The sequence below is a fragment of the Coenobita brevimanus genome, chromosome 67 (assembly GCF_032717465.1).
Source record: "Coenobita brevimanus isolate Jiangsu-jjx chromosome 67, ASM3271746v2, whole genome shotgun sequence".
NCBI lineage: Eukaryota > Metazoa > Arthropoda > Malacostraca > Decapoda > Coenobitidae > Coenobita > Coenobita brevimanus.
Window position 1 is genome coordinate 955,629 of NC_137020.1, and position 23,764 is coordinate 979,392.

The 23,764-nt window shown below is 39.8% G+C and overlaps 1 pseudogene; it reads left to right on the forward strand.

Moving 5' to 3' along the window:
* LOC145405487 (putative phosphatidylinositol 4-kinase alpha-like protein P2 pseudogene) overlaps positions 1-22,364 on the forward strand; it is a 44,756-nt pseudogene extending 22,392 nt beyond the window's left edge.
* Positions 22,365-23,764: the final 1,400 nt, after the last annotated feature.

Below are 23,764 nucleotides of genomic sequence, written 5' to 3' on the forward strand. Positions count from 1 at the left end.
TAAAACCACTTAAGTCGCATATATATATATATATATATATATATATATATATATATATATATATATATATATATATAATTTTTCCATTAACTTCTTAATGTGTGTAGGTCCGGTGCACCGCTAACATTTCCCTAGATAAGAGTTTTTCGTGCTACTTGGCAGCTTTCTGGAGTTTTCATATGCTTTTCATGGATGTACGTATAGCCACCGATGCTAGTAGTCTACCAAATGTCAGTTTTGCTTTGTGCTTATTATTCATTTATTTATTTAATTCTTCATTTTCCATCAATATGGTGAATTTTGAGAGAAATCCTGCAAGTAACACCCATTGCTTCTTCATAAGCTTGCCAGTGATTAACACAGATCCACTGTAAATTTAATCGCCTCTGAATGAGCAAAATTTTAGTGCCCTTTAGTGCTCAGTTTTGATTTTGTTAAAGAATATGGTGGAGGGTTTCGAGAAAAGTCACTCAGGTAAAACCTATTACTTTTCATAAGCTTTCCAATGATGTGCGTAGATCCACTGTAGCTCTGACACCAATATATATATATATATATATATATATATATATATATATATATATATATATATATATATATATATATATATTTGAGCTGGGTTTTACTTGATCTCTTCAATCGCTCAAAAAAACATATATATGAACAAAATGCACTGTTAAGGATGAGAAACTAGAACGCCATAGCTAATCAGAAAACAGACTTTTGTTGTAAATGGGCAAAAAGAAATAATACAATACTTTAATATTCAGTCATAATATGGACTTCGGTCAGAGTTATTCATGCTACTACTACACCACTACATTCATCCCCCTACCCCTTAACAAATACACAAAAAAGACGATTAAAACACTTACGCAGCATCGCTCCGGGCACAATAAGTGCAATGGCAAGAATAGAAACCAATAAAGATTCCACCAGAATACGCCACAGAAGCATTGATTTACAAATCCAGGTCACAGATTCATTTTCCAAAGGTAGAATATTCATCCATCCATCCATCCATCATCCAATCCTTTTTTGCCCGGTCAGACGCGTAAGGGCCCAGGACAGGGCTTCTCACGACCTACATGTAGGCAAGGATGAGATAAAATATTCAGTACACCATAATTATATCCCCAAATAATGTCGGACGGTTCTGTGAATCAGCAAGAAAGATTGTTTGAAATTACGGGAAACTTTAAGAAAAACATGTTTGCCAAGGCTTCCAGCCCCTTCCTCTTTATTATTTCCGTAATGCAAAGGCAAGAAAATATTCTCAAACCTTCTTTCACATTATTATCCCCTTCCCTCAGCAATTTCCGGTCTATGTTTACCCATTATGACTAAAATTATGCTAATATTGGGTAATGGAAACGTGAGGTTTATTATATGTGTTCTTTTATTTTAATCAAGGTAATGAAAGAAAACCTGGATGATGTAGTAAAGGTTACCACATATCGACGGGAATATATTCAGTATAAAATGTAGGCAGGTCAAGGGTAGATAAGCAAGGAAGAAAGAGTTAAGTAATAGTTGTAGAAGAGAGAGAGAGAGAGAGAGAGAGAGAGAGAGAGAGAGAGAGAGAGAGAGAAGGGGGGGGATATATAAAAAGAAGACAACCAGCTGCTTCTTGGTCTATTCTCTCCCCGTAATGGCTCTTGCAAAGAGTTCAAGGCGAAATTTTGCAAGCGGATTTTCTTTGTGTGAGAGAAGTTCCTGGTTCCCAACTGTTCTTTCGACATTTCCACAACCACACTGTCCTCGCCACACTACCACACTGTCCTCACCACACTACCACACTGTCCTCATCACACTGCCACACTGTCCTCACCACACTACCACACTGTCCTCACCACACTACCACACTGTCCTCACCACACTACCACAGTCCTCACCACACTACCACCTTGTTCTCATCACACGACCACACTGTCCTCACCTCCCCACTCTATTGCCCTCGCCACACCATATTACCACAATCCCCTCACCACATCACAGTACCATACTCCCCTTACTGCACCACAGTACCATACTCCTCTTACCGCACCACACTTTTTTTTTTTTTATGTGTCCGACTCTGGGCAAAGGCTTCAGGGCCTATACACTACCACACTTTCCCTAGCAAAACACGCCACATTTTCACAATGTCTCCACCACACTACACCACCACACTCCCTTTACCACACTACATTACCACACTCCCTTCACCACACCACACTTCCTTTTCCTCACGACACCACCACATTCCCCTCACCACACCACATTACCTCACTCCCCTTACCACACCACACTACCACACTCCCCTTACCACACCACACTACAACACTCCCCTCACCACACCACACTGTCACACTCCCCTCACCACACTACCACACTCTTTTCAACACACCACACTACCACACTCCCCTCACCACACTACCACACTCCCCTCACCACACCATATTACCATACTCCCCTCACCACACCACACTACCACATCTCCTTTACCACACTACTGTACACTACCTGACACCCCTTACCATACCACATTACCAGTCTCCCCTCACCACACCACACTACCACACCCCATTTACCACACCACAGTACCTCACTCCCCTTACAACACGACACTACTACACTCCCCTCACCACATTCACTCTCACACTCCTCAGTATTCTCCCAACAACTTCATTAATTTCTTCTTTTCATTAACTACTGTTTGTTACATTTTTTCCCCATTCAGCACAGGCTGTTCTTTTCTACTGCTGTCTTTTTTACTGCCAAATTTTTATTTTCTACTGTCCTCGTTAGTGTTCTGTACTTCTCCATCCATTCGTTATCACTCCTAGGCTGTCATGATCCTGTTGTTACTCTCAGTTTATACGAAAAAAATCATATTGACATGCTCTGGTCATTTTCACTTAATTACGTTTCGTTATAAGTGTGTTTACCTTGCTGTACCTATTTGTTCATTATATTCTGTTACATATTCACGTCCAACAAATCTTTGTTATAGATAGCATCTCCTTTTTCACCTTTCCCCATTTAAGGTCCTCGTTCAATTGTGTGTGTGTGTGTGTGTGTGTGTGTGTGTGTGTGTGTGTGTGTGCACGTGCGATTGAGAACTCATTCTTGTCATATTCTACGAACTGACTGCAGGTCTGAATAATGTATTATAAGACGTTATCAGTAGTCAAGGAGTTAGCCTCCGCACTATGATGATTGTTTTTTCCTCTTCTGTTGTTCCGACCTCCAGACAACTTTTTTTTTACTTACTGAAGGCCTTTGCAATAAAAAGGTTAGAAAGGTTTTTAATCAACTGGGACTAATTCATTCCTGATGCCTTTACCGTGTTATTCAGGTTTGGAGAGACCTCTCATAGTGAGACATACTCGTATTAACCCTGTCAGTACACTGTTTTTTTTTTCGTAGTTTAATCCAGCTACTGTCAAAGAAATGTATTCAGTATTGTATGCACTTTTAGTGCTGCAGAGTGTAAAGGAAACTATGTGTAATCCCTTGCACAAAAAAAGTTCTGCCTCAGGCTGAATGTAATCGTCTGGTGGTAGAAAAACTAAAATAGTGAATCAAGAAACCTCTCTAAAACGATGATGCATTCTTTATATCTAATATTTGTTACCCCCAGATAATTTTCGTCAAACTTGGAGTTCTGAATTGAGTAGGGGATATTCTATCTAATCATTTCACAACGAGATCTCTCCTCATTCGGATAAAATCATCTGATGGTTGGAATGATAACGAGAAAAAGCACACTAGGTTAGGCCCCGCTACTTTGACCTGCAATAGATTCCTCTCAGAAATGATTTACGTCATTCTTGACTGACATTTCTACCAATTATGATCCAAATAAGATCAAAACTGTTTAAGCTGGCCTTGTCCTGCGGTTTTGTTATCAATTTTTCCTGTGGCAATGCTCTTTGGCTGATCGCTCTTAATTAAAATTGAATCCCTTTTTCCTAGCCTTACCCTGAACCCTTCCACAATGTTTAGCTTGCATCGGATAAAAACTGCTTAAGTTCTTGCCCTGTGATCTTCACCTTTGTCTTGTTAGGGCGCGTTCACACATGTGCTCGGACAAGTGCTGGCAACATGTAAGCAACACACTAATGAACACGCTGCAAACATGTTGGGAACAGCAGCGTCCGGATCATGTTGTCAACAACATGCCAAAGTCTCAGCTGCCTGGTATAGGCAACTTACCTCCTCGCCTCTGCTGCCAGTGTTCGAATCTCCACTGAAATATGTTCGCATATATCTGTCCATATACTGCTGCATACTTGTACCCAAACATGCTGCCAGGTGTGTTGCTAATATATGTTCGAAGGCACGTGTGGATGCGCCCTAAAACATCAGGCCAACATCTTGGGGTGATGCTCAACACTCCAACAGAGTAGTACAAATCATTTTAAATTTTACTTACTTTGTTCACGCACAGACACACAGGTGGAATTTAGACCCTTACTATAATTTTGACCTCTGAATGATTGTTCTCAAAATCAATGCCCGTCTTTCATGCTTTATAATGAACCCTTCAAAATGTTTGGTCTGTATGAGATAAACACTTTAAGTTGGCCTTGTCATGTGACCTTGATCTACAGTTCAAAAAACAGGTCAACAGCTTGGACAATTCTGTACCATTGCACCAGTTTTGACCCAAATCATTAGTTAATATGTCCTCACAAAGACACACAGATCAACCTTTTACATAGTCTGTGGCCTTGATCTATGACTATTCTCAAAATCAACTCTTTTCGTTCTAATATAACCCAGAAACGTACTATCAGGTTTGGGCTACATTGGATAATCATTGTTTAAGTTGATTTTGATAGGTAGCATTTCGAGCTGGCCTTGTTACCTTGACCTTTGACTTATTATTCTCAAAAACTACAAGTCAGTACCTTGGCTGTCCCTCTACCTCTTCCTAGCCTAATTTAATTTAAATTGGATAAAAACTTTTCAGGTTATTTTGTTCGTTCACACACACACACACACACACACACACACACACACACACACACTCACACTCACACACACACACACATTAATCAAAACATAACACCCGCTCTCACTTAACAAGACCGGGTGTAAGAATATGCCTTTACCGTGCATAGAGGGCGAAAAACACACTGCCTTACACATCACCATTATTACAAACATCTTGAGCTGCTACTGCACCTAACGACGGTGTGAAGAAGGGTCCGGAAAACACGGAAAGAAATACCAAATAAGAGGGAGAACAATAAATAGCCTGCCCAGAGAACGAACCAAACACTTTCATCATTATACAATTCCCTAATATTCTGGCTCCACCTCCCAGGTCTATTTATCAGGACACCATTTTTTTTTTTCAGTAATGGGTTTCACAATCTTACACACGCGCTAAATTCATATACGGTTCAACTCATTACATCTTACCAACCCTCACCCAGCTTCACTCTTTTTATTAAATCTTACACTGTATCACCCTCACCCACGTCCATTCTTCATTAACCCTTACACCGGCGCTGCAGAGGGTTGCCTTCCCACTGTATCGCCGATGCACCCAGACGGAGGACCTGCCTGTATACACAAATCCCACTCAACTCACCTCCCTCGCCCACCTCCCGAAACGAGGGTGATGGAGACAAAGGGTTAGTTTCCGGCCATCCACTGGGTACACGTCTAGATGAGCTTGGGGCTGCAGCTACCACCACTACTACAACCACTGTTACTACTATTATAACTACTCCACTATTACTGCTGCTGCTACTGATGCCACTATTACTGATGTTGTTCTTGTTGTTGCGACTGTTGCCTTTTTATTTTTTGAAGGGGGGAGGGTACGTTGTTCAGTCAAAAGTCAGATGATTTTGTTTAGTAGAGAAAAATCCAATCATCCATACAGTATATGGTACATACTCACCTTCACTCACGTCAGCACATTCTGTTCCCGTTGCCTGACTCTTACCTGATCAATAGCGTCACACCGCATTCACTCAGCAGGGATTAATAGTTAATTATTATTTATTCTGCTACAATGTTAATCAAGGGGAAGCTACATTAATCACGTCCCATTGATGTTCTGGCTATTTTTATCATGAAAGTATATGTCACCTGTCAATACGTCAGAATGAAAGTACTGCAGTATATAGGCTATACTTTATATATACATCTATCTATCTATTTATCTGTCTGTCTATCTATCTGTCTATCTATTTATCTATAATTATGTGTGTGTGTATGTATGTATGTATATGTATGTATGTATGGATGGATGGATGGAAATATCTAGCGCGAGAGAGAGAGAGAGAGAGAGAGAGAGAGAGAGAGAGAGAGAGAGAGAGAGAGAGAGAGAGAGAGAGCATTTATTGAGAAAAAGAGCCATTTAGACCAAATTGTATGTTATTGTGTACGACTGTACGGCCTTATGATGCTCAGTATTTAACGGTCTTCATTTGGTAAAGAAACAATCAGAAACGGAAAAAGTCTGAAACAGATCCACAACAAGATGGCACTAGGAAAGCAACAAATTATATCACCTAAGACAAAATTAGTGAAGTCAGTAAGTGTAGAGAGAGGTTTGTGATGATAGTTCAAGAATTTTAAAAAGAACTATGCACATAAGACAATAGTACCAATAGTAACTTTTCCGTTGACACAAGTGAAATACCAGACGTAACACCACGTGAAGTAAAATTTTCTCTTATGAGAATGAAAAGAGGGAAAGGCTCCAAATGAAGATGAAACAATAGCAGATTTAACATCGAACGTAGAAGCAGAAGTTCAAAATCGACTCTCTCACTTATTTACTCAATGAATAAAGAGGAGGAAAATTCCCAATACATGGTGTAATGCAATATTTATTTGGCTTTACAGGAAACGTGACTCACATGATCTTAGAAAGTTTTGACCTATTAGCTCATCAGCGATTATTTACTAGCATTAAAAGTTGTAAGCAATTTGCATTCGCTTTGGACCGATGACAAAATACATAATGAAATTTCTAGTAAGGGTAACGAATCTTTACAGGCCAGTACTAAAGAAAATTAGGGGAGTTTATATTAAGAGAAGTGTGTGTTTTTTTTTTAATCGCAGAAAACGACTTGCTGAACACTTCCTTTTTTTGTGATCAAAATCCTACGCCATAGAGTTTCCAAAGGTTTGTTTTTAAATTCTATATTAAGAAAATAACCCTGTGACAAAAAGTGAGGGTGATATAAGAGTTTAAACGTAAAAAATATCGATTATATCATTTGTAGCACGAAATTTTTTTAATTCAATGAAATCAGCTCGGAAATATTAGGTTCTACACGAGCACTAAATTCGATCATGATTAGCGTTGCATAAAGGTGAGGGAGGAGGGTTCCCTTAAGTGGCGAATGGAGTAATTAATGCTATAACACGTCTTCGCAGTTCAAAGTCTCTCCCCCCCTCCCCCTGCAAAAATAAGTAAGTCTAGAAATATCATGAAAATAGTTAACACGGATTCATGATAGCGGGGGGACTACCTTTAAAACCTGAGTATCCCTTAGATTTATGGAGAATTTTAAAAAAGACGTCACTGCACTGGACGTAATAACTCCTGCAATTACAGTACGTTATTACACTCGTGCGTTCGATGGCACTTCAGATGCAGTGTATTGCTCGGCGTTTTGTGTGTGTGTGTGTGTGTGTGTGTGTGTGTGTGTGTGTGTGTGTGTGTGTGTGTGTGTGTGTGTGTGTGAACAGCCAAGACAGTTTGATTTGACTTGGACCAGAAATGGTGTAAGAATTAAAGATTGGCTGTTGGAACACATACTCGTATTGTTATTGATGACAACAGGGTAAAAGGTCACAGTCATCCTTACCAGCTTCTATCCGATGTAGACAACATTCGATGGAAGGATTTGAGGAGTGGCAAGGATCAAGGGATTCAATATTGAGAGGCCTATCTGCCAGACGTCAAGGTTACACCGCATGGTCAAAGGTTAATGTCACATGGCAAGGACAGCTTACTCCTTGTCCGATTTAGACCAAAGTTGGTGGAAGGGTTGTGGGTAAGAACACATCAAAGAGACTTGATTTTGAGAGAAAAATAAAAAGTCTAAGGTCATAAGGGAATATCAGAGTCGGATCCGTGTGTGTCTGTGCTTGAGACAAAAAAAAAAAAAAAGTTTTGATCTGGACTGGACCAGGCTTGGTGGAGGGGTTGAGTAGCAGGAGCGGAATTAACCCTTGTCTTTCCCTTTTAGCTAAAAGTCACAGTTAAAGTCACGTGGGAGTGTCAACTGAATAAATCTTTATCAAATGTAGACCAAACATGGTGAAAGGGTTCAGGACAAGCCTGTGCTGAGTGGATTCTGTTTTGAAAATGATCAACCGAATGTCCTGAGCAAAGCGTAAGGTCAAAAATTTACGTCAAGCAGTTTTAGTTCAGTCTGACCCTAATTTGTAGGAGGAACTAACGGTCACGCAAGGATGAAGAGATTCATTAATGAGAGAAATAGGTCAAATGCCAAAGCCACAGGGCAACATCAACTCAGTTTTAATCCAATATGGATCAAACTTGGTGGGTTAATCAAAAATCAGACATGAATGAAGTAATCTGAGATTATGAGAATAATTGGTCGAAGGTGTAGGTCACACGGCAGAGTTAAATGTTCAGCCGTTAGACTAGTTGTCTGGCACGGGTGTTGCAACCTCTGAGTGCTGCTTCTTATTAATCTCTTATTTTTGCTATCTGCAGATGGTTTTATTGGCTTTTGAAAGATCCTAGGACTGGGGAGGTTAGATATTACCATTCACCACGAACGGTCTCTTCAATTCTGGTTATAAAATCCAGCGATGGAAAGAACATTGTACAAAAGTAGGTCACCACAGGGAAAGGATTAAAGGCGATAAATTCACCCCATTCAAAGCAAATTTTTTTTTTTTTTAAGTGGTTATATCCTTAACCCGACGACTTGGTTTTCAATTTTCTCTTGCTCTAGTACTACGATTTATTCAGCTTACGCTAAAGTTTTCGACCTGGCCGTGTTAAATATATCCTTTAGTAATCCCGTCATTACCACAGATCCCTTCTGTTCATCTATCATCCAGTGTTTTTCTCCTCGGGATTATGCTACGTTGTCCCGACATACGAGGCATGGGTGACCAGCCTCACATGCCCCTGAGTGCCATTACGCCAGCAGTGCCCCAACCACTCCTGAGATGTAAACCCTTGCAGGTCCCAACTGGTTGGAACGTCTTAATCTACTAGAGACCACCAGTCGTCATTTGCTCATATGGTTACCACCCAATGTAGTAAGTGTTTTCTGTGTCACGGTAAACTTTTTGGCTTCTCATTCAGTGTACAGTAAGTGATGGAAGCACTACACTAAGTGAATGGGTGGTGGGCACCTCACCAAACACACTGTTTCTTCTAAACAACATAAAACCGTGTGGTATTAGCAATTATTAAAATGAAAACAAACATGAAGTCTACCAAAGTACTATATAAACAGAGAACCATCACGGCCATAGTATAAGGCTTTGCTAAAGTTTAAAGGAGTGAAACACATCGCGTCAAACTAAATAAATTGTTAAATAAAATGAATGACTTGCGTATAGAGCAGCTGTATGAGATGCTCATCAGTATACAGTAATTCATTTGTTTAAGTATCACGAGGATCGTACTGACTTCAGTGTAGGAGGCACCTTAGTATCTCATCCCTAGCGATTTATTTTGCATATTTTGCCATCAAATTCTCTTCTGAATAATTCATTTGTCTTAACACTTACACAGACACATACATGATATAAGAGAGAGTATTGATAAAATAATTTACAAAGGAATATCAACGTCCTATAAATAGAAATAAAATGAATAATACGCAAAGGCAGAAACTCCCCCAGATTCTCGAAAATAGACTCCAGATGATCGTACCTGACAGCTAACCTGGCTGGCCAGTATTACCTGCCTGTCTCTTACTCCAGTTGGGGCCAATCAGCAGGTGAAGGGCTTTATTGAGCACAAGTGGGCGTGGATTCAGGGACGTGGTCGAGTTCCACAGATTTAATTACAATAAATTTCCTCTCGTATTTCTTTTACATAAGGGCTTATGGAAACAAAGATACTAATTCTCTTTTCCATGTATTCTTGCGGCCTTACCTAGGTCAGGGACTTAATGGTGGGCTTGACAACCAACACTTGATAACATTCCTATTGTAATTAATTTTTTGCATGAGCAGGAAGAGGTGAAGATTTATATGAACTCTTTTCCTTATCATTTGGACAAAATGAATCACGCTTATAACATGAAACAAAAATTATGAATTTTCTTCGGGGAAATAAAAAAAAAAAACTTTTGTAGGGAAAGAAAAGATGAGGGTACGATATGCCCTTTAATTTTTCTTTTTCCCATCCGCAGTTAAACTCATTTATGCAAGATATAACATGAAGCCTTATTTTTGTATGTGTACTTCATACAAATAAATTCAAGTTGACAGGAAAAGTATTACAAATCGTAAAATAAATTGGGTTCACTTTCATCTGCTGCTTAATTCTAACTTGCAGGAAGATCAAGAGACACAGGAATGTTATTCACTTGTCTTCGTCCTCCCTACAAAGCAGACCTTACTTTCAGCAGGTGAATAATCGTAAAGCTGAAATAAATCTCTAAATTGTGATCACTATGCAAAAGCAGCAAGAGATACAGGACTAGCCTTCACACTGTTGTCCTTGTTCAGGTTGCAAAAACAAACCTTAGTTACGTCAGGGAATTGATCGTAATTCTGTTTGTGAATCAAGGTCTAGAGGTGCATCCGAGTGGAAGTCCAGCGATAAGAGCCAAGGGCGGGTCGTGTATGCATTCGGTGTGAGGTTGGCTTGTTGTGTGTGTGTGTGTGTGTGTGTGTGTGTGTGTGTGTTAGATTTGCTTTACACAAGCGATTTGCTTGTACCTCAATGAATAGAACCCACTACATAGTATGACTGAAGTTATGGAGCTCACTAAGGACTTTGTTAACGTTTCACATAATATTTTATTGGATCGTTTGTCAGCATCACTGTTCGTCGTGGTTGTGCGAATGGAAATGGATGAGGGGTAAATTTCATTGGATTTCTTCTTTTAAGAAGCAACAACTGTGAACGAGCTTAGTGTTATTGAGAGGATGTATTGCCGATTATATTAATCTTTTTTTATTTTTTTGGACATTTCAGAACATCAACCTAGATAAATTATTTTGGTCATTAGGGAAGAAAGTGTTGAAATACCTAAATGCTAATTTTTCAGCCCAGTTAAAGTTGCCTAGGGGAGGGGGGAAATTTGTCGTTGCAGAGTGTGTGTTAATGTATTACTACTTGTTGTGTACACAGTCAATATCATCATGATCATCATCGTGAGCGGGATCCGTTTTCTTATTGTATACAATTGGCAATAGGACCCAGAGACAGGGGAGAGGAAAAACACAAAGCCAGAGAACCATCAACAGAAGGCTTAGCAATAATGGACCGCACATTTATCCACACACCGTACGTACCTGCCTTCGATGTGGTCTCCTCCATCCTACATGTATATATTTTCTATGTGGAAGAATGATATCCACATGTGTAGCACTGTTTGTGGGTATAATTCTTCCAACTGAGCAATTCGTGGCACATTAATATCGAGACAGTTACTCAATGAAAATTATGTTTGGCTATCACTAAATGTTACCAGTTATATCTTTGAGGAAATTACAGCCAGTATCATTTGCTTCAGAGAGCTAACGAGGAGGCCAGACCATCCTGATTCATGGGGTAAGTCGCCACGAAACTGGAGATAAAGAAATGCCAGCTCGAGAGTCAAATTGCCGGTAAAACAAAGAGACCAATCAGTCCATCGCTCAAGGATAAAAGGCTTTGGGACAATTATCTAAAAGTCTTCCGGCCAATAAGTCCATCCAATTCCAGGTAATCGGCAATCAGTCAATCCACTTGAAGCCCAGCCGCGAATCACGTCAAGAAGCGCGTCTCCTCAGCCCTTGATCCCACAATCATCAAATTGCATGTGGCAGAGAATTCAGTTTTCAATTCCAGACTCCTTTTATAGTTGGAAGAGAGTCGTATTTCAGCCTAATGGACGTCCAAAGTCACGAGGGAGGACGGGTGAGCTGCAGCGAAAGAGGAAGAGTAGGAGGCTCGTGGCCGGGTCTGTGTTTCTGAGACATGGAATAAAGAGGCTTATCTAGGGTACGATGGAGGTTTAGAGAGGGTGAAATAGGTTGCGACAGTTTTGTTGTATAGGAATCAGAAAGTGTTTAGAGGGGTTAAAAGAGTGTGCTGAGTGGAATCAGAAAAGATTTTAGAGGTGATAACATTATTGCCATGGGGTAAGTCCAGGTAAAAAAGCTGGGTGACTATCATCAAAGGGAAGAGGATTAGAAGGTTGATGGGTAGATGGGGATTTCAGAGAGGTGTGAAGGACATATTTATCTCGGGTTCGACGGATATTTAGAAAAGGTGATATATACTGTACATCAGTAGGCTTGGGAGATAGTTAGTGATGGTATATAGGAGTTGCAAATGATTTTAGATAGGATACAAATACTTTGGGTGCAAATAAAATAGACGGGTGACTATTATTGAAGAAGGAAGAGCAATAGTAAGTCCGTGGGTCGTCTGACATTTCATGGAGGTGGAAGGAAAAGGACTGATTTAGGCCAGGAAGTGGGTTTAGAAAAGGTAAAATAGGTTTGGGACGTAGGAGACGGTGTTCTGTAGACATCAAAGACGTACACTGGAGAACATAGGATGTGCAGGTAACAAGCGTCCTAAAGACCCATGAAGAGGTTATCTGTTACACCCAAGGTGTAAGAGAAAAGGATAGAAAAGAGGAAGGTACTCCTCCATCCACCACACCGTCCAGTAAAACCGGCAGGACAAAGGTAGGAAAACACCATGACTGTTACAAAGAACAAGCATGGAAATGTATATAGCAGAGGCAGAAGAGGGACAGCTATGCGTTGTGTAATCTCTAACATACAGCTCTGCAAAGAAACAGCATTTACTGTCGCCAAATTGCCCATTATTAAGCAAAACGTTTCATTGCCGTCGTCAAACACTTCAGCCTGAAAATAAACAATAAAGTTAGTTATAGCCTATAGTCCCGAAATATTTGTCTAGCCGAATTTTAAACATACCAATGGTTTTTGCAGTAAGTACTTTTGTTGACAACACAGACCATATTTCCACTTCATGATTGTAAAAGTATTTTTGTCAGTTATAGTGATGCATCTCTTGGTTTTGAGTTTTATTCCATTTTCTAGTAACAGTATAATTTTGTATTATGAGCAAACTATTATATCTAACATCGTCAAACTGATCAATAATTTAAATACTTGTACTTGATCATTTCTAAGTCATTTCTTATTTAGAGAAAACATTTGTAGTTATTTTTTCTCGCTCTTCGTAAGATAAATTTCACACTGATAGTGTTGTGGTATTAAGGTTGGGGTCACAATTGCGTTGGTTTTTTGGTTATGGGGATATATATATTTTACTAGGGGCTACACCAAGGCAAATTGTTAGGATAAATAAATGCCAGTGTGTTGGGAAGAAATAGACAGGGCAGTGATTATTGACTTGAAACAATACAGAGTTATTGCATGATTTCAAAATAGTACAAGACCATTTCGTTACAGCATTTGAAGATCCATTACATGAATGAATAGTTACAGATTAAGAATATGAGTAATGAATTTAGTGAGAAGCGGGAGTGCTGGGCTGTTGTGTTTCTGTGTATCTTATATGTAAAGTAGTACCACGTGGCCAGATTTTACCAGGAGAGACGGAGAGCAAGGCAGTTAGTAGCCGGGTGAAGCTCTGAGTGGAAAGAAAAGCGAGTGAGGTCGCCCGCTCGGTTTAAGCCCCTTAATGAGGTAGGTGGAGCACCGGTAGGCCTAGGTCACCTGAAAAGGCAAATTTGATTGGTTTAGGCACCACTACAGGTGAGGAGGGAATTGAATATTATTGGAAGCGGCACTGGTACAGATGAGGAAGGATGAGAAATCGAGTATTATTGGTGGCAGCATTAGTACAGATAAGGAGGAATGAGAAATTGAATACTATTGGTCTCAGCACGAGTAGCCATGCTAATTCCGAGAACAAGATGGGGAAAAGCCACAAGGGAAGAATACCACTTGTGTAGGTGAAATGCGGAAAAGCCATGAGGGAAGGAAACCACGTGTGTAAGTGAAATGCGAGGTACAATACTTTGTGGTGTAATATACGCCACAATAGTCTCACTCTGGGGACTGTGCGTTGCACTCTCCCGAGTTTTTATTTCCATCCTTAATAAGATTAGAGAACCAGTGCTGCATACAGTATGCTACGTGTGATCTAACTAATGATGTATAAAAGTTAGAGATAACACTGAGCGTTTTATTACCGAAATTTCGTGCGATGAAGCCGACCATAGTTTTGCCCTGTTACTGGCTGCTATACACTGTTTAGAGTTTTGAGGTCCTGGCTGATAATTATTTTTAACTAATTCTCGTCCTTTACTTTCATCAGCGGGGTACTGAACATGCGATATTTCATGTTTTTGTCGCAGACGTGCATTATCTTAAATTTAACTACATTAAATTTCACCTGCCATTTCTCTGTTCAATTTATTAACGAATCCATGTAGTTCTGTATCGATGCAGAGTCCACTTCCGTATTACTCTGCCATCAGTCTTCGTGTCATTTGCAAATTCGTTACCCTAGAAACTAGTCCATTTTCTAGATCATTGATGTAAATAGTGAAAACAACTGGTCACATAAATAACTCTTGAGGAACTCCGCTAGTTACTTCTAACCACTCTAAGGATTCGTCATTAATCACCACACGCTGCTTGTGGTTTGTTATGCGATCAGTAAATAATGATCATAATTTGTTGGAGAGACCGTTGGTGTTTAGTTTTTCTACTGTAGTAGTCTTTGATGCAAGACCATATCAAGTGCTTTCTGGAAATCTAGTTAGACTTCTGACAGTATTTTTGCGTCTCAAAGGTCGTAAAAGTAAAAATAAAATCAAACCAACTTGTAAGTCACGATCTATTACGAAACCGGTATGGATGATCTGTTTCAAAGTTATTGCTGCTAAAATATATGGTGATTATATTTTTAACATTTTTTTCCTTCAAAATTTTGCTTAGTGTAGACGTTAGGCAGATTGGACGGTAATTTGTGGCGTGTTTTTATCCCTGTTTACAGATAGGAATTATTAGCGAGCTTCCATTGACGCGATACTCTAAATTCAGTTAAGGATTTATCTCATAACGGCTGAAGAGTCACACTATCGTGACCATGAAATAGGATACAAAAACCCACACTGGCAGACGAAAAAAGATGTATTCCAAGCAGTTTCGGCGACAGCTGTCGCCCTCTTCAGTGGATCTACAGACCAAGAGTGGTACATACAAATGCTGACAAGCTGCTTATATGCAGGGTGAGGACACGTTTTTCCCAACCACACCTGATGTGACCTCACCAGACTCTCCCTCTACTCTGTCCACGACATAAGTGAGGGATTACAAGGGGCGGCAAGGACCTTGCCACTAATCCTCTCATTCTTATAGTTACTACATTTGTACAATATTTGGCTAGAATTCCAGTCGATTCTATGGTCGTTTTCCGAAGCGTGAGCATACACTGCGTTATTCATGTTGCCTATCTTACAAGCAAACTTGTGTTCCTTAATGCGAGTGTCCAGGTCCCTTCCAGTTTCACCAATATAAACCAAATGAGAGTCTCTACATGGAATTTTGTATACCCCTGCAGTTTTGTTACTAATGGGTTTATTCTTTATCAGCATTGATCTTAAGGTGGAAGTATATCTAAATGCAATGTTTACATCCAAATCATGACTCACAGACTTCACTAAGCTAAGATTTGACACATATGGAACCGTGATGTATGGCTTATTTTGCTGACTTTGTGATGCTGGTCTAGGTACAAAAAAGGCTTTTCTGGCTTTAAAATACGCTTGCCTTATAAACCAACTGGGATATTTTAGATCTAAAAATATTTTCCATATCTTGGCGTTTTCCGTATCCAGATGTTGGGGACTACTAATTCTGAGTGCTCTAAGGAACATAGAAGAAATAACTGACATTTTAGTGGAACTGTGGTGATATGAATAATAATGTATATACAGATTGCACTGGGTAGGTTTCCCGTATACAGAAAAGCTAAGTGTCCCAAGTTCATCCCTGTGCACAAATACATCTAAAAATGGAAGAGAACCATTATCTTCCGATTCAACTTTAACTTTAATTGAGGGAACCAGTGCATTGAATTTTGTAAGAAAATCGTCAAAGTTAGCGTATATATCTGACCAAAATGAAAACACTTCATCAACATACCTATACCAAATTAAATTTTGAGGAGATATGGTGGTAAGAAGGTTGGATTCAAAATATTCCATGTACATGTTACTAAGAATTGAAGAGAGGGGCGAGCCCATACCCATACCAAACTTTTGCATGAAAAACTGATCACCAAAAGAATATGCATTACACTGCACACACAGGCTAATAAATTGGAGAAAGACATCATGTGGCATGCCGAGATCAATGTTACAATTAGGTAATTTTTCTTCCAAGCAACTAATTACATCTTCAATAGGGACATTAGTAAAAAACGAATCTACATCAAAACAGACCAACCTGCCACTGGAGAAACTGAGAGACTTAATCTTATCAATAAAATCAGTAGAGTTTTGGACATGGGATTTAGAGAATGTGCCAACCAGTGGTGCTAATTTGTTCGCAAGAAATTTTGAAAGTTTGTAAGTGAATGAGCCACACTGTGAGATGATAGGACGAAGGGGAATCTGTGGTTTATGGGTCTTTGGTAATCCATAAATGTAAAGTAGTTTTGGATTAATTTGAATGAACTTACTTGCATCAATGTTTGGCACATCCTTTAAAAGGCTTTTGACTTTCTTATTAAAGTCTGTGGATAACCTCTTGAGAGGGGATGACACAATTTTTTCGTAAGTAGTGGCGTCACTCAACAGGTGGTTCATCTTTTCCACATAATCAGGTTTGTCTAAAATGACCACACAATTAGTTTTGTCCGCTTTTGTAATAAGAATAGAATCATTTTTCTTGAGACTTTCAAGGGCCAAACGAAAACGTCGTGGTATGGAGTCATTGGATTAAAAATTTCCTATGAAACTGCTAATTATTAAACCAGTAAGGCACGGGATATCCAGCTTGCTGTTAAAGGTAGAAGAAACAAAATCAAGTGCTACATCATTTCCTGGTTTCAAGGCAAAGGACAAATCTAAATTTAACACTTGCTCCTCGACACGACTCAGTACATACATAGAAAGATTTAAGTTGGAATTCAGTAACATACACATACTCCACGGACTTTGGTTACACAAATCACAAAGTTTTTCTTGCAGTCGGATAGGTATGTTGATGATGTGTTTTCATTTTGGCCAGACGTATACGCTAACTTTGACGATTTTCTTAACAAAATTCAATGCACTGGTTCCCTCAATTAAATTTAAAGCTGAATGGGAAAATAATGGTTCCCTTCCATTTTTAGATGTATTTGTGCACAGGGATGAACTTGGGACACTTAGCTTTTCTGTATACAGGAAACCTACCCAGTGCAATCTGTATATACATTATTATTCATATCACCACAGTTCCACTAAAATGTCAGTTATTTCTTCTATGTTCCTTAGAGCACTCAGAATTAGTAGTCCCCAACACCTGGATACGGAAAACGCCAAGATATGGAAAATATTTTTAGATCTAAAATATCCCAGTTGGTTTATAAGGCAAGCGTATTTTAAAGCCAGAAAAGCCTTTTTTGTACCTAGACCAGCATCACAAAGTCAGCAAAATAAGCCATACATCACGGTTCCGTATTGTTCAAATCTTAGCTTGGTGAAGTCTGTGAGTCATGATTTGGATGTAAACATTGCATTTAGATATACTTCCACCTTAAGATCAATGCTGGTAAAGAATAAACCCATTAGTAACAAAACTGCAGGGGTATACAAAATTCCATGTAGAGACTGTCATTTGGTTTATATTGGTGAAACTGGAAGGGATTTGGACACTCGCATTAAGGAACACAAGTATGCTTGTAAGATAGGCAACATGAACAACGCAGTGTATGCTCACGCTTCGGAAAACGACCATAGAATCGACTGGAATTCTAGCCAAATATTGTACAAATGTAGTAACTATAAGAAACGTAGGATTGTGGAAGCTGTATGGATAGAAAGATACAATAATTTTAACCATAGTGAAGGAATGTATAAATTAGATCCAGTGATGAAAGGATTAGTGGCAAGGTCCTTGCCGCCCCTTGTAATCCCTCACTCAGGTCGTGGACAGAGTAGAGGGAGAGTCTGGTGAGGTCACATCAGGTGTGGCTGGGAAAACGTGTCCTCACCCTGCATATAAGCAGCTTCTCAGCATTTGTATGTACCACTCTTGGTCTGTAGATCCACTGAAGAGGGCGACAGCTGTCGCCGAAACTGTTTGGAATACATCTTTTTTCGTCTGCCAGTGTGGGTTTTTGTATCCTATTTATCTTATATTTTAGTTAGAGGAAAGGCTCAATGTCTACAGCATTGAGCATGTCTGCAGCGAAGAGATGTTTGGTCCAATCGACCTGATTTATTGTGGTTGATTTTCTGGAGGTAATTTAATATCTTACACCCTGCCACTTCGTTCACTGAGAAAACCGGATTTGGGATGGGAATATGCATGATAATTTCTATTGAGAATACATTATGAAAGGAGTCGTTCAGTATTGTTGCTATTGTTTGGTTGCCATAACGAAAAATCACCCTCCGAGTTTAACTGAGGGTCAGTGCGGGCTTTTACATTATTCTTACTCTTTACGTAATGAGAATATGATTTGCGTCACGAATGTTTTTTGCCTCATATTTTTTGAAGTTTTCTGAATAATTTTTGTACATTTCCGCTGTTATTGAAAGTATCGGGTACTTCATCATGATCTTCTGTGCGTTCACATTTTTTATATGCTTTTCTGTTACATCTAACTTTTTTTTTTTTTTCAGTATTCTTCGACATTAAGTCTGGTTTATTGATGTGATTATTTCTTTGGGTATTACTCGATATATATTTTTCTTTCAATAGACATCAGTTTGTTAGCGAATATTTCCCTTGTTTCTTCGACGTTATGGAGTTGGTATTGGTAATATCGTTTCTCGTATTATCGAAGTTAGGTTTCTTAAAGTTATGGACAAAGAGGCTATTTATAATATTTATAATGGTATTGCAGTTTATACTAATTTAAGATCTGATGTCATGGTCGCTGTCACAAAAATTTTCACCATCATAAAGAACAGAGACAATGTGATGATTAAGATAAGGGTGAAGGTGACGGGTGGTTGAGGAAGGAGGATGATCCGGGAATTAAAAATAAAATGGAATGGACAGACTGATATGGGGCTATAAGACAAAGTTATAGAAAGGGATGTGTGAGAGAGAGAGAGAGAGAGAGAGAGAGAGAGAGAGAGAGAGAGAGAGAGAGAGAGAGAGAGAGAGAGAGAGAGAGAGAGAGAGAGAGAGAGAGAGAGAGAAGACCAACAGTGAGCAGAAAAGGAGCAAGAGGAATAGGGTTGTTAGTGATTCACTGTTTCAAATTACTTGTGGTGAAGAGACTGGGGTTTTAGAAAAGGAAATAAAGGTTTGACACAGAAATATTATATGTATTATATATGAGTAGTGTCTGAGTCACAGTGGCGTTTCAGATGGATGGAATAAATGGTAAATTAGGTTCAGTAGATGTTTTGGACATATTTCAACCTAATGAACGTGCCACAAAGCAGGATGGGTGGGTTGGAACGAAAGAGAACGAAAAGGAAACTGCTGGGTGGTGGGGTGGTTGCGGACATATTTCATCATCATCATCATCATCATCATCATCATCATCATCATCATCAGCAGCAGCAGCAGTAGCCTAAGTCAGTCCATTGGAGAACAAAGGCCTCTTCCACCTTTTTCTACTATGGCCTATAGTGATTCTTAACATGTTCCAACTAATCTCAGCGCATCTCCAAATCTTACCACGCCATCTTGCTCCCAGCTGCTTCTTGTTGTCACACTACCTCTGGGTTGCCACACTGTTATCCTGATTGACCGTCTGTTGTCCTTCTGCGAAGGACGTGACCTGCCCTCATTCATATTTACCTTTTCACTGTATTGATGATGTCGGCTATTTTCGTCAGTTTTCTTTTCCAGGGACGTCTGTTTTATCTCGCTATACGTCACCTAACATAATCGTTTCCATTCTTATTTGTAGTCTCCTAGATTTACGTCCCAAGGGGAGGAAAGCGGTCATGTTTAGGAGTTAGTTAAACCTTTCTGTATGACTCTTTTTTAAAAGTTTATTAAGTAAAGTAAACAGTAGTAGTATACTTCTGATTTGCAGTGAATCACCAGGATGCGTCTCACAAAAACTGCAATAGTACTCGTCTTCTTATTTCTTTATAGGCCTATATTAGTCAAGTATGCCCTACTTCAGGCATCTGAAAATGTTCAGTGTCTTTTCAGAGAAACAGACTGTTTGTTCTGGATCAAAAAAAATGTCTTTTTGCCCTGGAATGTGCTTCAGACAAAATAGTTACCTTAAAAAACGTTGATGATTATCAGTGACATCTACTTTTTAGCTTTCATTTAATTCCATACTGTCTCATCACTCTAGTCAGGGCACATAGTTAACCTAAATATTTAAAACTAGAGTAACCAGTTGCTACCCCTGATCGAGTAATGAACACCATTTACCCATGGATTTCAAACTCTCACGTCCACATCCAGTTACAACGCCTTCAATCACTAGACCATCAGACATCCATTTGGTCACATAGATATCAGCTAACAATAAATTGTTTCCAGCGGTACAAGGACCGATTTGCATGTCGACCAGTACAGAAGCACCTAAAGGTAGCCTTACCTCAAGTGAGTGAATGTTGCGTGCCTCCACCTACTGTACTGCCTTCGAAAAAATAAAGTTGTATGATCAGCCTTCATTATAATTTTCAAATGATCTGGTGGAGAGGCGTTATACTGTAATCCATTTAGTCCTATTTGCTAACTCAGTAATTATATTAACAACATAAAATAAATATATTTTAGCCCAATAACACTTCTATCGTCATGTATATATCTAAGATCAATTCTGTTTGTCTGCAGCCTTTTTTTAATGGAGTAATTGTGACCAGTTCTCTATAGCCTACTTGTATATGTCAACTTTTGTTTTTCAGCTTTGCAGTTTATTCTTGTACCGGGTGGACTAAAGTCTAACAAAAATAGCGGAAACATGGCATAGAGAAAAATCAAACTCTGCTTTGAGATGGTCAGACGAAAAATAAAACTTTAGGAGACATAATTATAGTGATTAAAATAACAACTAAATCTGATGCAAATCTGCTGAGATATAATATGAAACAAAATCATTTATGGACAAAAAATCAGTATACAGTACTGGTAAACATTTTATTACAAGTCATGAAACTGTGAGGGCAATGAAGAGGATGAATGCAGAAGTCACTGATCATTCAAGGGTCTTGATTTGATGTATAAGAAGAGTATTTACCAATGGCTTTGACATCGGACCCTTGGTGTGGCAGGCTGCGATATTCAAGGTTGGTGATGACGTGCGACAAGACATGCTGGCGCTGCAGGTCATATCCATCTTCAAGAACATCTTCCAGACAGTTGGCCTTGATCTCTTCCTCTTCCCATACTGCGTTATTGCTACGTCACCAGGGTGTGGTGTGATAGTGTGTGTCCCCAACGTCAAGTCCCGGGACCAGCTGGGACGCAGTACAGACACGGGCATGTACCAATACTTCCTGGATCTGTACGGCGACGAAAATTCACACAAATTCCAGCAGGCGCGGAGCAACTTTGTGAAGTCTATGGCGGCGTACTCCCTGGTTGGCATCCTGCTGCAGATTAAGGACAGACACAACGAAAATATTATGCTGGACAACGATGGACACATAATACACGTAGACTTTGGGTTTATGTTTGAGAGTTCCCCCGCCGGCAACGTAGGGTTTGAACCAGACATAAAACCGACGGAGGAGATGGTGATGATGATGGGGGGCAAGATGGAAGTAGCGCCCTTCTGGTGGTTTGTCGAACTCTACATTAAGGGATATCTGGCCGTCAGACCATACCGTGAGGCCATAGTGTCGTTGGTCTCACTGATGTTGGACACTGGTCTTCCCTGCTTCCGAGGCCAGACCATCCGGCAGCTGAGGTCCCGCTTCACACCCCAGTCCACCGAGCGAGAGGCGGCCGAGTACATGACGAATATCATCCAACACTCGCATCTCAGCTGGAGGACCAAGGCGTGTGACCGGCTGCAGTACCACCAGAATCAGATCCCATACTAAGGACTATGATCCCATCCAGTCGTTTTTCCGTTTATTCTTGTCATCTGTGGACCGTTTTATTTTGTTTTTCTTGCTATATGTCGACCGTTTTATTTAATTTTGCGGACATGTGTTTTCTGAACAGGTAAACGATGGCCGTATGTAACTCCTCCAGCTTATATACTCTCCCCCAAGCTTTAAAAAAAAAAAAAAAAAAAAAAAAAAAAAAAAAAAAATTATGTGACCGACTCTGGGCATAGGCTTCACAGCCTGCTTTCAAGGCCCAGTAGTCCTCCTACGTACCGTACACCTCTACATGTCACCACTTCGGCGCTAACACCCACCGTCCATACTGAATACATGCTAGGGCTGTCTCATACAGGACTGGTGTATTGGTATTAGCGGGGGTATTTTTACGATATGTCGGCGGGTCTTCTGGTAAATGAATAAAGTCTGATTTTCCTGAATTCAAATCCTTAAACTGTTCCCTGCCCCCAGCGGGATTTGAACCCGGGTCCGTTAGGACTGTAGGCCAACTCTCTACCATCTGAGCTACTGCCATCATCCACTCATTTGATGTAGTGCTGCCTTCTTCTTCCTTCACCTTTATCATTCATTTTCTGTGTCTGTCCTCCTCTCTTACTATTTCTCACTATTATCCACTCACTTGATGTAGTGCTGCCTGCTTCTTCCTTCACCTTTATCATTCTTTTTCTGTGCCTGCCCGCCTCTCTTCCTATTTCTCCCATCTTTCCTGTCACTTTTTATTACTCTTGTTTCCTTTTCAGGTGGCTTTACATTGAGTGACAAGCCTAGTGGTTTCCTGTAAGCCAGGAAACCATTTACAACTCTGGGTGGTAACCATATAACCAAACCCGTATGTGTTCCCTGTACGTGTCAATAAGTGGATTGGCGGAGGGTTAGTGCCCCTCCCCGTAAAACAACAAACTCAGACAAATGGCCACCTATCACTGGATTATGGCGTCTGGCAATAGATAGATAGATAGACTTTGAATTCAGCACTGTAGGCAAATCATAGGAATATACATCTCTTAAATTCTATTATTTATCATTTTAAAGAATGGTGACATTAGAACTTAAAAATCACCTCATTTTTTTTCTTGGTTTAGCACTAACTGTATACAGATAACTGAATACACAACTTATACTAGCTCGATGTCTATCTATCTATCTATATACCTAGGCTGCTTCCCCCAAGGAAAAGGAGGTAGCCGAGACAGGACGACACACTCCCCATTTACTCATCCATTCAAACACATTCATTCGCATCTTAGCCCCAAAGGGGAGAACGAACAGATCCTCACTGCACCACACCGCACAAGGGTCAACTGCGCAATGCAATCAGTGACATCCGCAGCAGGGCCCGACAGCAGAACTGGTTTACCCCTGCCACATCATAA